Genomic DNA, 14,808 nt, shown 5'->3' on the forward strand with positions numbered 1-14,808 from the left:
TCGAGGTATACAAAATGATCAGAGGTATAGATAGAGCAGTCAGCCAGAGACTTTTTCCTAGGGTGGAGGTAGCTATTACGAGGGGGCATAGTTTTAACGTGAGTGGAGGTAGATATAGGGGAGACGTCAGAGGAAGGTTCTTTACTCAGAAAGTGGTAGGGGCGTGGAATGCATTGCCGGAGAGGGTAGTGGAGTCAGCCTCATTAGGGGCATTTAAGCGGCTATTAGATAGGCATATGGATGATAGAGGCGGAGGTTAGATAGACCTTAGGTTTAGGGTAAAAGTTCGGCACAACATCGTGGGCTGAAGGACCTGTACTGTGCTGTACTGTTCTATGTTCTATTTGATCAATCAGTACCCTCCTGGTTCCCCATAGATGCCAGTTAATAAAAGTTCGCTGTATATGTCTCTACCTATCTGACCATAATCCCTCTTCGACTGCTCATTTCTCTATTTGTGAACCCCTGCCTATCTTTTTGCAAAATGGAGATATGGATAACTCTGTAGTCTCGTCGACTGAGCAACAGACAACTATTCATATTCTCAGTTAAGGACCCACTCATGCACACTGTAAAGATGGGATGCTGCAGGTACAATCCAGCTCTTGTGTTTGTTTTATCACTGGCCTTCAGCAGATGGGTGGTGACGTGAAAGGCCATGTTCCACCCTCCAGGCATTGCTGATACTGTGCTTAGCTCACACACATCTGTGCCCAACACCACATCATCCCTATATTACGAGCTCTAATTACCATTAAATTATTCATCATAGGTAACTGTCATCTTGCTCTGGGAGGAATTCGCTGCTAGCAATGTTTGCGGGGGTGGGGGAAGAAGTTAGAGGTGCATTTCAGATTGTCGTCGTGCATGAGGGCAGAAAATTGCTGGCAAATTTCCCATTGAACCAATTTCCGCAGAATTACAACAGGAACCACCGACGTCAGCAGGGAGTTGAATAGATAAATTCAGAAAGCTGGGGGAGGTGCAATGAGGCCATTATAATACAGGGATTTGAACTTCCTTCATAGAATCCCCCACAGTGTGGAAGCAGGCCATTCGGCCCATCAAGTCCACACTGATCCTCTGAACAGCATCCCATCCAGACCCAATCCCCTACCCTATCCTTGTAACCCTGCATTTCTCATGGCTAATCCACTTTGCCTACACATCTCTGGACACTATGGGCAATTTAGCATGGATAATCCACCCAACCTGCACATCTTTGGATTGTGGGAAGAAACCTGAGCACCTGGCGGAAACCCACGCAGACACAGGGAGAATATGCAAACGCCACACAGACAGTCACCCAAGAGTGGAATCAAACTCAGATCCCCGGTGCTGTGAAGCAGCAGTGCTGACCACTGAGCCACCAAGTCACCTCACCTTTATCTTTACCAACTCTATCACCAGCTCCTCTACATAACCTCGGTATCTACCTTCCTGAAAGTATCAACTTATCTGGGGGTATCATTCATCAGTTGCTTCTTCTTTGACTACGGTTGTCATTATTTCATGTGTGAGGAGGCTTTCTGACTGTATAGCATGCCACATGCAAGGGTTTCCTTTCTGCCTTTGCCTGTATGTGCACTCACTATTACCTTGCTGTCAGCAGGTCAGGGGATCAGACCAGTGGTGTTGAGGGAAATGGTCACAGACTTACCCTTCCTCAGTGAGGTCGAGAAGTTGAATATGGATGGAGGATTGAATCCAGGAGCTTCAGAGGAAGGACTTGAATTGATATTTCAACTTACTTCAAGACAACAATTAAATCCAATCAAACTGAAGTCACCATAAGAAATGTATTGCCAATTTGTACACAGCAAGGTCCTACAAACAGTAATATGAATTTAGCAGATTGGTTCTAAGTAGAGCAGGCTGAAGGATAAATGTTGTTTAGGCAATGGGAGACTGCAATGGGACCTCTTTTGTTTTGCTCATGGGATTAGGGTGTCATTGGCTGGACCAGCATTTCCTAACCATCCCTTATCGCTCCTGAGAAGATGGTGGTGAGCCTTGTTCTTGAACAACTGCAGTCCATGGGGTGTAGGGCCACCCAGTGCTGTTAAGGAGGGAGTTCTGATCCAGTAATATTGCTGCACATCGGGATGATGAGTGCCTCAGTGGGGAGTTTTCAAGTGTTGGCATTCCCAGGTACCTGCTGCCCTTGTTATTCTAGCTGGTAGAGATCACAGGTTTTGGAAGGTACTGGCTAAGGAGCCTAGGTGAGTTACTCCAGTGCCTCTTCTAGCCACTGTGCATCAGAGGTGGAGTGTGCGTACGCTTATCCCCCCCGAGATGGTGGAGAGGGGTTGGCGCTCAGTTTAGTGAAGACCTACATCCTTGAGTGAATGGCATTCCTTGTGGGTGGTGGGAGGGAGTGTCAGCCTCAATTTGGTTGTTTCAAACTCAGTGAAATACCTGGATTAGGTTTGTCAGATTTGCGGTGGACTTACACTTTGAAACCTAATTCTCTCTAATCACAATGCCATAATGCAATCTGCTTGGGTGACCACTGAGGGCTCTTTTCCCGGATGAAGAAGCCTTGGGAGGCAAGAGGCAGGAAATTAGTCATAGATGCAAATGGGATAAGCACAGACTGAGAAACTGGGTGGTTTCTGAACAGATCCCTGCATATGCCATGATCTGTCTGAGGTAGACGTATGTGTAGGTTGCTGGCGAAAATGAATATAAGAAAAAACGAGAACGGAAGATAGAGAATCTGAGATAGATGTGTGCCCACATTTCTTTGGCCTCAAGAGGATAGAAGACATCTATCAACTAATGTATTCCATTCAAAATTCAAGGCCTACTTATAAACTAACCAGCTTCAAATGGCTGACGTTTCGGGCCTAGCCCCTTCATCAGAAAAGCATCGTTTTTCTGATGAAGGGTCTAGGCCCGAAACGTCAGCCTTTCTGCTCCTATGATGCTGCTTGGCCTGCTGTGTTCATCCAGCCCTGCACCTTGTTGTCTCGGATTCTCCAGCATCTGCAGTTCCTACTATCTCAGCTTCAAATGGCGTGTCTTCAGTTAACCTGGACCCCAAACTCTAAAATTCTCTCCCTAAACTTCTCCACCTGTTGGGTTTTCAAGCAAGAGGGGACAGGAAGGTACCTGATAAATCACGAGAAGGGAAACTGGAGGCAAAGAAGGGGTGAAAACGTGGAACAGATAAGAAAACAGCAGCAGAAATTAACTAAGAGATAAAAATTTTCCACTCGGTCAAAATAGTAGAGCAAACCCTGATCCAAGACATAGCTTTAGAAGAGTATCTTAAACAATGAAAGCAAAGGTCAGGAAGAGATCATGAGGGAAAACATCTTGACGCAGTGGGATTTTTTAAAAATCATTCACGGAATGAGGGCGTCACTAGCCAGGCAGCATTTATTGCCCGTCCCTAATTGCCCAGAGGGCAGTTAAGAATCAACAACATTGCTGTCACATGTACACCAGACCAGGTAAGGATGGCAGTTTCCTTCCCTAAAGGACCTTAGTGAACCAAATGGGTGTTTTCCTGACAATTGACTCATGCTCAACATTAGATTGTTAATTCCAGACATTTATTGAATTCAAATTCCACCATCTGCCAAGACAGAATTCAAACCTGGGTCCCCAGGACGTTATCTGGGTCTCTGGATTAACAGTCTAGCAATAATACCACGAGGCCATCACGTCCCTACTATCTGAGAGTGCGATAATCACAGATTTAGTCAAGGCATTCAGGTCAGAATTGGATGCTTACCTGAAGAGGAAGGGTGTGCAGGATTACAGCAAAAAGGCGGGAGAATGGCACTCTATGTGCTGCTTATTCGGAGGGCTAGTACAGAGATGATGGATTGAATGGTCTCTTCTGCACTATAACAGTTCGGAGATATTGGGAGAGAGCATGCTCAAAAGGGATAGACAGTATGTCACAAGGGACAAAAACAGAAGTTGCTGGAAAAGATCAACAGGTCTGGCAGAATCTGGGAAGAAAATATCAGAGTTAACGTTTCGAGTCCGGTGACCCTTCCTCAGAACTGTTCTTGATTTACAGCACCCGCAGTTCTTTCGGTTTTTATTTAGTATGCAACAAGGGATTGACTGCAGGAAGAAGAATGAATAGGATATGGGGAATATGCGAGGAAGGAACGGTAAAAGAAAGGGACAAGACCAGAGAAAAAAATTACATTAGGATGGGGTTGGAGAGAGGGAAGGATAAAGAAGTCAAGCAGAACATGTATGTGAGAAAAAGCAGGGAACAAAGACATGTCCGGGTCACATAAAAAGCACGACCCCAACATGTAAAAATCTTAATTTTGCTCTTCATGAAGTTGTTTACACATTTTGGGTTCAGTTGAGTCAGCAAAGTTCCTCTTTGCAGGTGCTCTCAGCCCTAACAGGGCTAAACACCAGTGGAACTGACACATTGCAATTACAAGATAAACACTCAGCGGCCTCCTGCCATTAGTTAGACAGGAAGGCAACTGTACCTCGCTCGTCCCAACCTCCGCATCATGTCAACAAAAACAAAACAAAAAGCAAATTCCCCATAAACAGAACCAGAAAGAAAACAAATCTCTAAACAGCTACAGCCCCCATTCCCTCCCCCTCTAAGCACCAGCGAAGACGTCAGTCACTAGACACACAACAGGCCTTGGGGTCCTACTGCGCCAGTTTGCCGTGGGCATGACAATAAAAACAGATAACTGACTCAATCTGTTTACCTGTTCAGTTGGTGATTGGATTAAGGGGCTAATTAGGGTTTAATGGTGCGTTAGTTTTTTCTTGAGCTGCTCCACTGGTCACTGATCCGTTCCCTGCTCCAGGGACACATGGCTGTAATTGTGCCAATGCTTGTATTTGCTTTACTGCTGGGAGTTGTGGCTTAGTCGGTAACACTCTCACCTCAGAACCAGAAGGTCGTAAGCCAGCATGCCACCTTGTGTTTTGAGACAGGGTCACCGGACCTGAAACGTTAACTTTGCTTTCTCTGCACAAATGCTGCCAGGCTTGCTGAGATTTTCCAGCAACTTCTGTTTTTGTTTCTGATTTACAGCATCCGCAGTTCTCTCGGTTTTTATTGGTACGGAGTCTCTCTTGACACTCCCAGGGCAGTACTGCACAGTTGGCAGTGCCATTTCTCAATGCCCCAACCACACACGCAGTGGTTGAGTGGGAGTTGTAAAGGGAAATCTGGGCCATCTGTCAAAGATGTCCAGAGGATCTCCCCTGATATCCTAGTTGTTCAACCAACATAATAGAAAAGATCATCAATTCATTATCGCTTCGCTGTGTAATGCCATCCAACATAGGAGCAGTAGTAGGCCAATTAGCCCAACAAGTCTGCTTTACCATTCAAAGAGATCATAGCTGCTCTGATAATCCTCAACATTTTCCTGTCTTTTCACCATAACTCTTGAATCCCTAGCTAATTAAAAATCTGCCTTACCCTTGAATATATTTCATGCTCAAGCCACGATAGCCCTCTATTCCACAGATAGGCGGCGGTGATGGTCTAGTCGTATTACAGCTGGACTGTTAATCCAGAGAGTCAGATAATATTCTGGGGATCCTAGTTTGAATCCCGCTATAGCAGATTGAGGAATTTGAATTCAATAAATATAGTGCAGCGAAAGTTTATCAGGCTGATTGTGGGGATGGCGGGTCTGACGTATGAGGAAGAGATTGACTAGGTTGGGATTGTTTTCGCTAGAGTTCAGACAAATGAGGGGGGATCTCATGGAGACTTATAAAATTCTAACAGGACTGGACAGGGTAGATGCAGGGAGGATGTTCCCGATGGTGGGTATGTCCAGGGGACACAGTATGAGGATTCGGGGTAGACCATTTAGGACGGAGATGAGGAGACATTTCTTCACCCAAGGAGTGGTGAGCCTGTGGAACTCATTACCACAGGAAGTAGTTGACACCAAAACATTGCGACTTGATATAGCACTTGGGGTGAATGGGATCAAAGGTTGTGGGGGGAAAGCAGAATTAGGCAGTTGAGTTGGACAATCAGCCATGATCGTGAAGAATGGCAGAGCAGGCTCAAAGGGCTGAATGGCCTCTTCCTGCTCTTATCTTCTATGTTTATAATCTAATGATGATTGTGAATCCATTGTCGATTGTCAGAAAAACCCATCTGGTTCATTAATGTCCTTTAATGAATATAGAAGATTCACTCTCCTCTGAGAGAACAAATTCCTTCTCATCTCTGTATTATGTGGGGAAACAACCTTGTGAGGGCTTGCCTTTCACTATAACTGCTGCTCTTCCTAAATTACAGCAGTGGTAGACAGAGCTAAGTGGTCCCACAACCAACAGATGAGATCTGCAGTCCTGCCACATCCAATCATGAATGCTGGTGGGTAATTAAGCAACTCACTGGAGGAGGAGCCTTCACAAATATCCCCATCCTCAATGATGGAAGAGCCCAACACATCAGTGCAAATGATAAGGCTGAAGCTTTCATAGCAATCTTCACCCAGAAGTGCCAGTTCAGTCATCCATCTCGACCTCCAGCATCAACCACTCTTTAGCCAATACGATTAGCTCAGTGTGATGTCAAGAAATGGTTGGAGACATTTGATAAAGCAAACAACATTCCAGCAATAGTACTGAAGAATTGTGCTCAGAATTTGCTGCTCCCCTAGCCAAGCTGTGCCAGTACAGCATTGACCCAACAATGGTAAAGATTGGCCAGGTTTTTTTTTCTTTTATTCATTCATGGAATGAGGGCATCGCTGGCCAGGCAGCATTTATTGCCCAAAGGGCAGTTAAGAGTCAACCACATTGTTGTGGGTCTGGAGTCATATGTAGGATCAGGTAAGGATGGCAGATTTCCTTCCCTAAAGGACATTAGTGAACCAAATGGGTTTTTCCAACAATCAACAATGGATTCATGGTCATCATTAGACTCTTAGTTCCAGATATTTATTGAATTCAAATTCCACCATCTGCCATGGCAGGATTTGAACCCGGGTCCCCAGAACATCATCTGGGTCTCTGGATTAACAGTCCAGTGATGATACCACTAGGCCATCACCTCCCCAGGTACATCCCGTACACAAAAATCTGAACAAATCCATCCAGGCCACCTTATCTGTCTACCCTCGATCATGAATAAAGTGATGGAAGGTGTCAGTAACAGTGCTATCAAGCAGCACCTGCTCAGCAATAACCTGCTCAGTGACCCCCCGTTTGGGTTCCGCCAGGGCCATTCAGCTCCTGACCTCATTACAGCCTTGGTTCAAACAGGGGCAAAACAGCTGAATTCCAGTGAAGAAGTGAGAATGATAATCTTTAACGTCAAGGCTGCATTCAACTGAGCGTGGCATACCAAAACTGGAATTGATGGGCATCAGGAGGCAAACTCTCCACTGGTTGGAGTCATAGCTGGCACTTAGGAAGATGGTTGCGGTTATTGTTGATCAGTCGCCTCAGACATCCCTGCAGGAGTTCCTCAGGGTAGTGTCCTAGGCCCAAACATCTTCAGCTGCTTCATTAATGTCCTTCCCTCCATCATAAGGTCAGAAGTGGGGATGTTCACCGATGATTGCACAATGTTCAGCACCATTCACGAATCCTCAGATACTGAAGCAGTCCAGGTTCAAATGCAACAAGATCTGGACAATATCCAAGCTTGGCTTCACAAATGGCAAGTAACGTTTGTGTCACATAATGCCAGGCATTGACCATCTCCAATAGAGGCAATCTCACCACTGCCCCTTGACTTTAAATGCAACAAGATCTGGATGTTATCCAGACTTGGGCTGACAAGTGGCAAATAACATTCACACTATACAAATACCAAGCAATGACCATCTCCAATAAGAGACAATCTAGCCACTACCATTTGACATTCAGTGGTATTACCATTACTGAAACCCCTACTATCAATATCACTGGGACTACCATTGACCAGAAACTGAACTGGACATGCCACGTAAACACAGTGGCTACAAGAGCAGGTAAGACGCTAGGAATATTGCGGTGAGTAACTCACTTCCTGGCTCCCCAAAGCCTATCCATTATCTACAAGGCACAAGTCAGGAGTGTGATGGAATACCCCCCACTTGCCTGGATGAGTGCAGTTCCAACAACACTCAAGAAGCTTGACACCATCCAGGAAAAAGCAGCCTATTTGATTGTCACCACGTCCACAAGTGTTCACTCCTTTTTCCATCTTCAGCACTCAGTAGCAGCAATGTATTTTGCTGAGATCAAGTTTCCATTGGCCAGAAGGTAAGATGCAAGTGGAATTGTGGCTAAAGAGATCTTTGGTAACAGCCCAAAAATGTAGTGGTAACAACAGTGCAGATGAGGATTTCAGCAACAAATGTGCTGAGGGATAGGATACAGTCATAGAGTCACAGAGTTGTAAGCACGGAAACAGACCCTTCAGTCCAACTCATCCATGCCGATCAGATTTTCTAAACTGATCTAGTCACATTTGCCAGCATTTAGCCCATATCCCTCTAAATCTTTCTTATTCATTGGCTGCCTCCCAGTACCAGGGACCTGGATTTGAAGCTACCCTCATGTGATTGTCTTTGTGGACTTTGCACATTCTCTGTGTGGGATTGCTCTGGTTTCCTCTCACAGCTCAAAGATGTGTAGGCTAGGGCGGATTGGCCATGGGAAATTGCCCATACTGTCGAGGGATGTGCAGGTTAGGTTGATTAGCCATGAGAAATCCAGGGTTACAGGGATAGGGTGGGAATGTGTGGGATGCTCTTCGGAGGGTTGGTGTGGGCTCGATGGGCTGAATAGCCTGCTTCCACACTGTAGGGATTCCATGATTCTTGTACCCATCTAGATCCCTTTTAAATGTTGTAATTATACCCATCTTCACCACTTCCTTTGTCAGCTCATTCCACACACGCACCGCCATCTGCATGAAAAAGTTGTACCTTAGGTCCATTTTAAATCTTTCACCTCTCACCTTAAACCTATGCCCTCTGGTTTTGGACACCCCACCCTCGGAAAAAGACTTTGGGGTATTGCCTATCCATGGCCCTCATGATTTTACAAACTCCTATAAGGTCATCCCTCAGCCTCCGACGCTCCAGGGAAAAAATCCCCAGCCTATTCAGCATCTCCCGATAGCTCAAGCCCTCTTATCCTGGCAACGTCCTTGTAAATCTTTTCCAAACCCTTTCAAGTTTAACAGCATCATTCCTATAGCAGGGAGACCAGAACTGAATGCAGTCTTCGAGAAGTGGCCTGACCAATGCCCTTTACATCTTTAAACTATGCACCCAAAATATTTTCTAAATACAAGGGAAGGATCAGGAATTTAGCAAAGAGAAAGATTAGTTATATAAAAGCAAAAAATTACGTATGCTGAAAATCTGAAATAAAAACAGAAAATACTGGAGAAATTCAGCAGGTCTGGCAGCAAACGTGGAGAGAGAAACAGAGTTAATGTCTCCAGTCTAAAGACTCTTCTTCGGACCTTATAAGTTGCTTTAGTCAGTGATTTGAGAACATTGCTATTTAAGAATCACACTTCAAACAGTTAATAATTTCAATTGGAAGTCATGCAGCATAAATAATACAGTAAAGTAAATAGGATTCTGGTCCGAAAATATCTCCTTAGAAGGAATTGAGTTTAAAGGCAGCAATAATCCTCATCTCTGCTTGTCAGTGTAAATCATACTAAGTACCTGTTTTGTCAACAGGACATTATCCATGCAGCCCTAGCTCTTTATTATGCTTCTTGCAGCTGTGTCTGGCTGACATATGCTCTCACCAGTCACCATATGGGGTCTTTGTTGGACAATACATCAACTAATGCTTTATCCTTGAGGCTTAAAGGACTGGGTTCTCACATCAAGAGCGTGTCGGTCAGCAGATTTTCCAGCAACAATCTCTACTGGCAATGATCAGAGTGGAGCTCGATTGATGTCTCAATCACAAAGCCAATTAGCTGTGCATCAACGATAGCTCGTTCATCCGATTCAGAATTGGAAGTTCCAGTCTCAACAGGTTGGGGAGACAGTGGTTTAATGGCAACATCACTAAAGTAGCAATCCAGAGATCAAAGCTAAGGTTCTGGGGGCACACATTCAAATCCGACCAATGCAGATGGTGGAATTTAAGTTCAATCATGGAAAATATGGAATTGAAAGCTAGCCTCAGCAACACTGACCACAAAATGAACATAAATTGCTCTAAACCCTATCTGGCCCAAGAATGCACATTAGGGAAGGAAATCTGCTGTACTTACCTGGTCTGGTCTACATGTTACTCTAGAATATGGTTGGTTCTCAACTGTCCTCTGAAATGGCCTAGCAGGTCAATTAGACAGCAAACGTTGTGGTCTTGCCATTGGTATCCCTGTCCTGTGAAGAAATAAACTTAAAGAAAATTTCTGGTGAGCTGAGTATGTAATGTAGAATAGAACAGAATAGAAATTGATTATCATATGTACTTTCACTTGAAAAATACAGTGAAAAGTTCCTGTAGAATTCTCTAGGGGAGGCAATGGCCTAGAGGTATTATCGCTAGACTATTAATCCAGCGACCCAGATAACATTCTGGGGACCGGGATTTGAATCCTGCCAAGGCAGATGGTGGAATTTGAATTCAATAAAATATCTGGAATTAAGAATCTAATGATGACCATGAATCCATTGTTGATGGTCAGGAAAAATCCATCTGGTTCACTAATGTCCTTTAGGGAAGGAAATCTGCCATTCTTACCTGGCCTGGCCTATATGTGACTCCAGACCCACAGCAATGTGGTTGACTCTTAACTGCCCCCTGGGCAATTAGGGATGGGCAATAAATGCTGCAACGCCCTCATCCTGTGAATGAATAAAGAAAAAAAAAATTCCCCACCCAGTGACGCAGTCGAAGCTACCTTGTTGAATGGTTTTAGTGCAAAGACAGACAGATTTTTGAACAGTAAAGGAAGTAAGGGTTATGGTGAGTGGGCAGGTAAGTGAAGCTGAGTCCACAAACAGATCAGCCATGATGTTACTGAATGACAGAGCAGGCTGAATGGGTCAGATGGTCTACTCCTGCTCCTGGTTCTTATGTTCTTATGTTAAGTCATCCCAACATGGCGCCTAGATCAATGACAGAAGTCATACTTAACAACGCCACAACCAGTACCAGGAATAACTTCCTCAAAGAGATGAAGATCCTGTCACGGCTGAAGGACACCGACATTATCCGGCTTCTTGGAATCTGTATCCATGACAGCCCATTCTGCGTGGTCACTGAGTACAAGGAGAATGGGAACCTGAACCAGTTCCTGTCCCAGCGGGAGCTGGAAAACCACTTCACCCTGGCAAAGAACATCCCTAGCATCAGGTAGGTGTAAGCAACCAGGGACTGTACACTCGCACAGGCGGGGGGGGGGGGGGGGGGTAGCAAATAGGGTCAACAGTAGTTATCTTTTCCCTAGGATAGGGGATTTCAAGACAAGGGGGCGCATTTTTAAGGTGAGAGGGTAGAGATTTAAAAAAATGATATGAGAGGCAAATTTTTTACACAGAGGGTGGTTTGTGTGTGGAATGAACTTCCTGAGGAAGTGTGGATGTGGGCACAGCGGCAATGTTTAAAAGGCATTTGGATAAATACGTGAATAGGGAGGGTTTGGAGGGATATGGGCCAGGAGCAGGCAGGTGGGACTAGTTTAGTTTGGGATTATGTTCAGCATGGGCTTGTTGGACTGAAGGGTCTGTTTCCATGCTGTATAACTCTATGACTAGTAATAAAAATGTAAAATTAAGACAAAGTTTATCAAGGTTCAATTAAGGGCTCCTGGGCTTGGGGAAAGCCGATTAAGGAATGATGGAACACCCCAAAGACGTAGCTGGGATGAGGCCGCAGTGCCTGAGCAAGAACAAGCAGCACCAGGAGACCACCATGCTGTACCGAGACCACTACTTCTCCTCCTTTGGGCATGTGTTCCTAGCCGCGGACCTGGAGCCTCGGCCTAGCCTGTGAGTCCGGTCCAGGGGTGTCAGCCTGGGACCAACTCTCCACTCACTGGAGAACCTGGGCTGCAATCTAGCCATGTCAGGCTCGATATAATGTTGCTGCTGCTGGAATCCTCCTCCATCACCTGCCACACTCTTGACTTAAAAGAAAATGAAGAAAAATGAGGAAAGAGAAAGAAAGAAGAGCTAAAGACAAAAGAAGGGAAAAAAGAGAAAGAAGAAGAAAGCAACGGGATTGTATGAGCCCAGGGTCAACCCTTCTACTCCGTTGCCACCTTGGAACAAAAATGTAAACTAACATGATAAGTTCTTCCGTCTCTGAGGTACTGTACAGTTCTGAGGTGACTGTCCATCTGAGGTACCATCTGCTTTCTGAGACAGTCATGAAAGATCCTTTGACACTGCTGCTAAGAAGACCACGGAAGTTTTCTTCAGTTTCTTGGTCAAAAGTTATCCCTCAACCAAAATCATTGAAGCTAATCATGGTATCAATTTTCTAGTCTTTATCATAGTTGTGGGATCTTGCTTTGCACAAATTAGCATCTGTTTTTCCTATATTGCAACAACTTCAAAGGTATGTCACCAGCTCAATAGTGCTCTGAGTAGGGGTGTATGAAGAATAGAGGCATGGACTATTTTCTAAGTGGGGAAAGGCTTCTGAAGCACAAAGGGATTTGGGAGTCCTAGTTCAGATTCTCTCAAGGCTAACATGCAGGCTCAGTAGGAAGGCAAATGCAACGTTAGCATTCATTTTAAGAGGACTCAAATATAAGAGCAGAGATGTTCTGCTGAGGCTGTGTAAGGGTCTAGTCAGATCGCATTTGGAATATTGCGAGCAGTTTTGGACCATGTCTCTAAGGAAGGATGTGCTGGCATTGGAGGGGGTCCAGAGGAGATTTGCAAGAATGATCCTGGGGATGAAGGGCTTGTCATATGAGGACAGGTTGAGGAGTCTGTGTCCGTACTAGATGGAGTTTAGAAGGAGGAAGGGGGATCTGATTGAAACTTAGAGAATACTGAAAGGCCTGGATAGAGTGGACATGGAGAGGATGTTTCCAACAGTAGGAGAGACTAGGACCCAATGCCACAGCCTCAGAGTGAAGGACGACCCTTTAGAACTGAAATGAGGAGGAAATTCTTCATCCAGATGGCGGTGAATTTGTGGAACTCATTACCGCAGAAGGCAGTGGTGATCAAATCATTGAGAGTCTTTAAGGCAGAGATTGATAGGTTCTTGATTGGTAAGGGGATCAAGGGTTACGGGGAGAAAGCAGGAGGTTGGGGTTGGGAAACCTATCAGCCTTGATCGAGTGGTGGACTGGACTCGTTGGGCCAAATAGTCTAATTAGGCTCCGATATCTTATGGCCTTCTGGCCTTTAGGTTGTCTTACAGCTTTCGAAGTCACTATATAAACGCACAACATTTCTTTCTGAGAGCTTCCTGCTTGGCTCAGGTCTTCAGCAGTCAGGGGAAAGAGCATCAACAGCTTTGAATTACATTGCTGACAAAAACGATGAATCCTTGGATCATTACAGTAATTTTGACAAGCTCGAACTGATAATGAACACAGAACCTATTTGGATAATGCAATTCAATGATTAACAGGAATGATCACAGCCAGTTTTCTAATTAAATCTTGTATCGAATTGCTGCGCACCACAAGCTTTTTTTTCTCATCAGTTTAGAAACATTTACTGTAAATCCTAAAAGAAATTGTGGAATCATTTTACCGTCGATAATATATTTTCAGCATTGTGGCGGGGATCATAATTGGATTCTTTTTTCTCTCATATCTATGAACTGAAAATCTGTATGAAAATGTCTTTACTGTGTATTTGTCTGCTAAAGTGCCTTAGAGTGTTGCCCAGCTCCCAGGTGGGGAGTACACCATCAGCACTGTCTCACTTTCATTCTTTACTCTGTGCTGACGTTGCTGATCTTAGACGTTGGCTAAAGCACTGCCAACTACAATTTGCATTCTTGCAGTACCAGGAGCTTAGAAGCTGCAGGGAAGGAACGGAGCCAGAAACTCCAGTGATGATGAGAGACTGAAGGAGCAGGAGTGGTCTGACTTGGACCAGAGAAGGCTTTACAAATATAAAAATCATAGAATCCCTACAGTGCGGAAGGAGGCCATTCAGCCCATGGAGTCCACACTCACCCCCCCCACCTATACCCACCTCACTATCCCTGTAACTCTGCATTTCCCATGGCTAATCCACCTAACCTGCACAGCCCTGGACGCTATGGGCAATTTAGCACGGCCAACCCACCTAACCTGCACATCTTTGGACTGTGAGAGGAAACCGGAGCACGCGGAGGAAACCCACACGGGCACGGGGAGAATGTGCAAACACCACACAGACAGTCGCCTGAGGGTGGAATCAATCCTGGGTCCCTGGTGCTGTGTGGCAGCGATGCTAACCACTGAGCCACCGTGGTGGCTCCCAACCATTGAACTCAAATAGAACGGTTCCCAAAATTAGGTTGTAAGGTTCTAACGGGTTTTGTAGAGGGGTTTTAATAGTGTAGGTAGGGAGAAACTGCTTCAGCTGGCAGGAGCATTAGAAATCAGAGGACACAGATACAATATAACTGAGAAAAGAACAAGAGGAGAATAGAGATGAGTTTTTATCCTAATTCATGGAGTTGTTATAATCTCAAATACTTTGCCTAAAAGAGTGATGGAGGCACATTTAACAACAGCTTTCAAAACGTCATGAAGGAGACAAATTGAATCATTTGGAGGGCAGTTGAATAGGCAGCGTGCGGGCTCTTCAGCTCAGGCCTCATCCATTCCATCCTCTTTTACCTTTCTTTCCTTCTTGTCTTCTTTATATCTTTTCATTGGGTTATTTTCAAAATGTT

The sequence above is a fragment of the Rhincodon typus genome, chromosome 1 (assembly GCF_021869965.1).
Source record: "Rhincodon typus isolate 14 chromosome 1, sRhiTyp1.1, whole genome shotgun sequence".
Lineage (NCBI taxonomy): Eukaryota > Metazoa > Chordata > Chondrichthyes > Orectolobiformes > Rhincodontidae > Rhincodon > Rhincodon typus.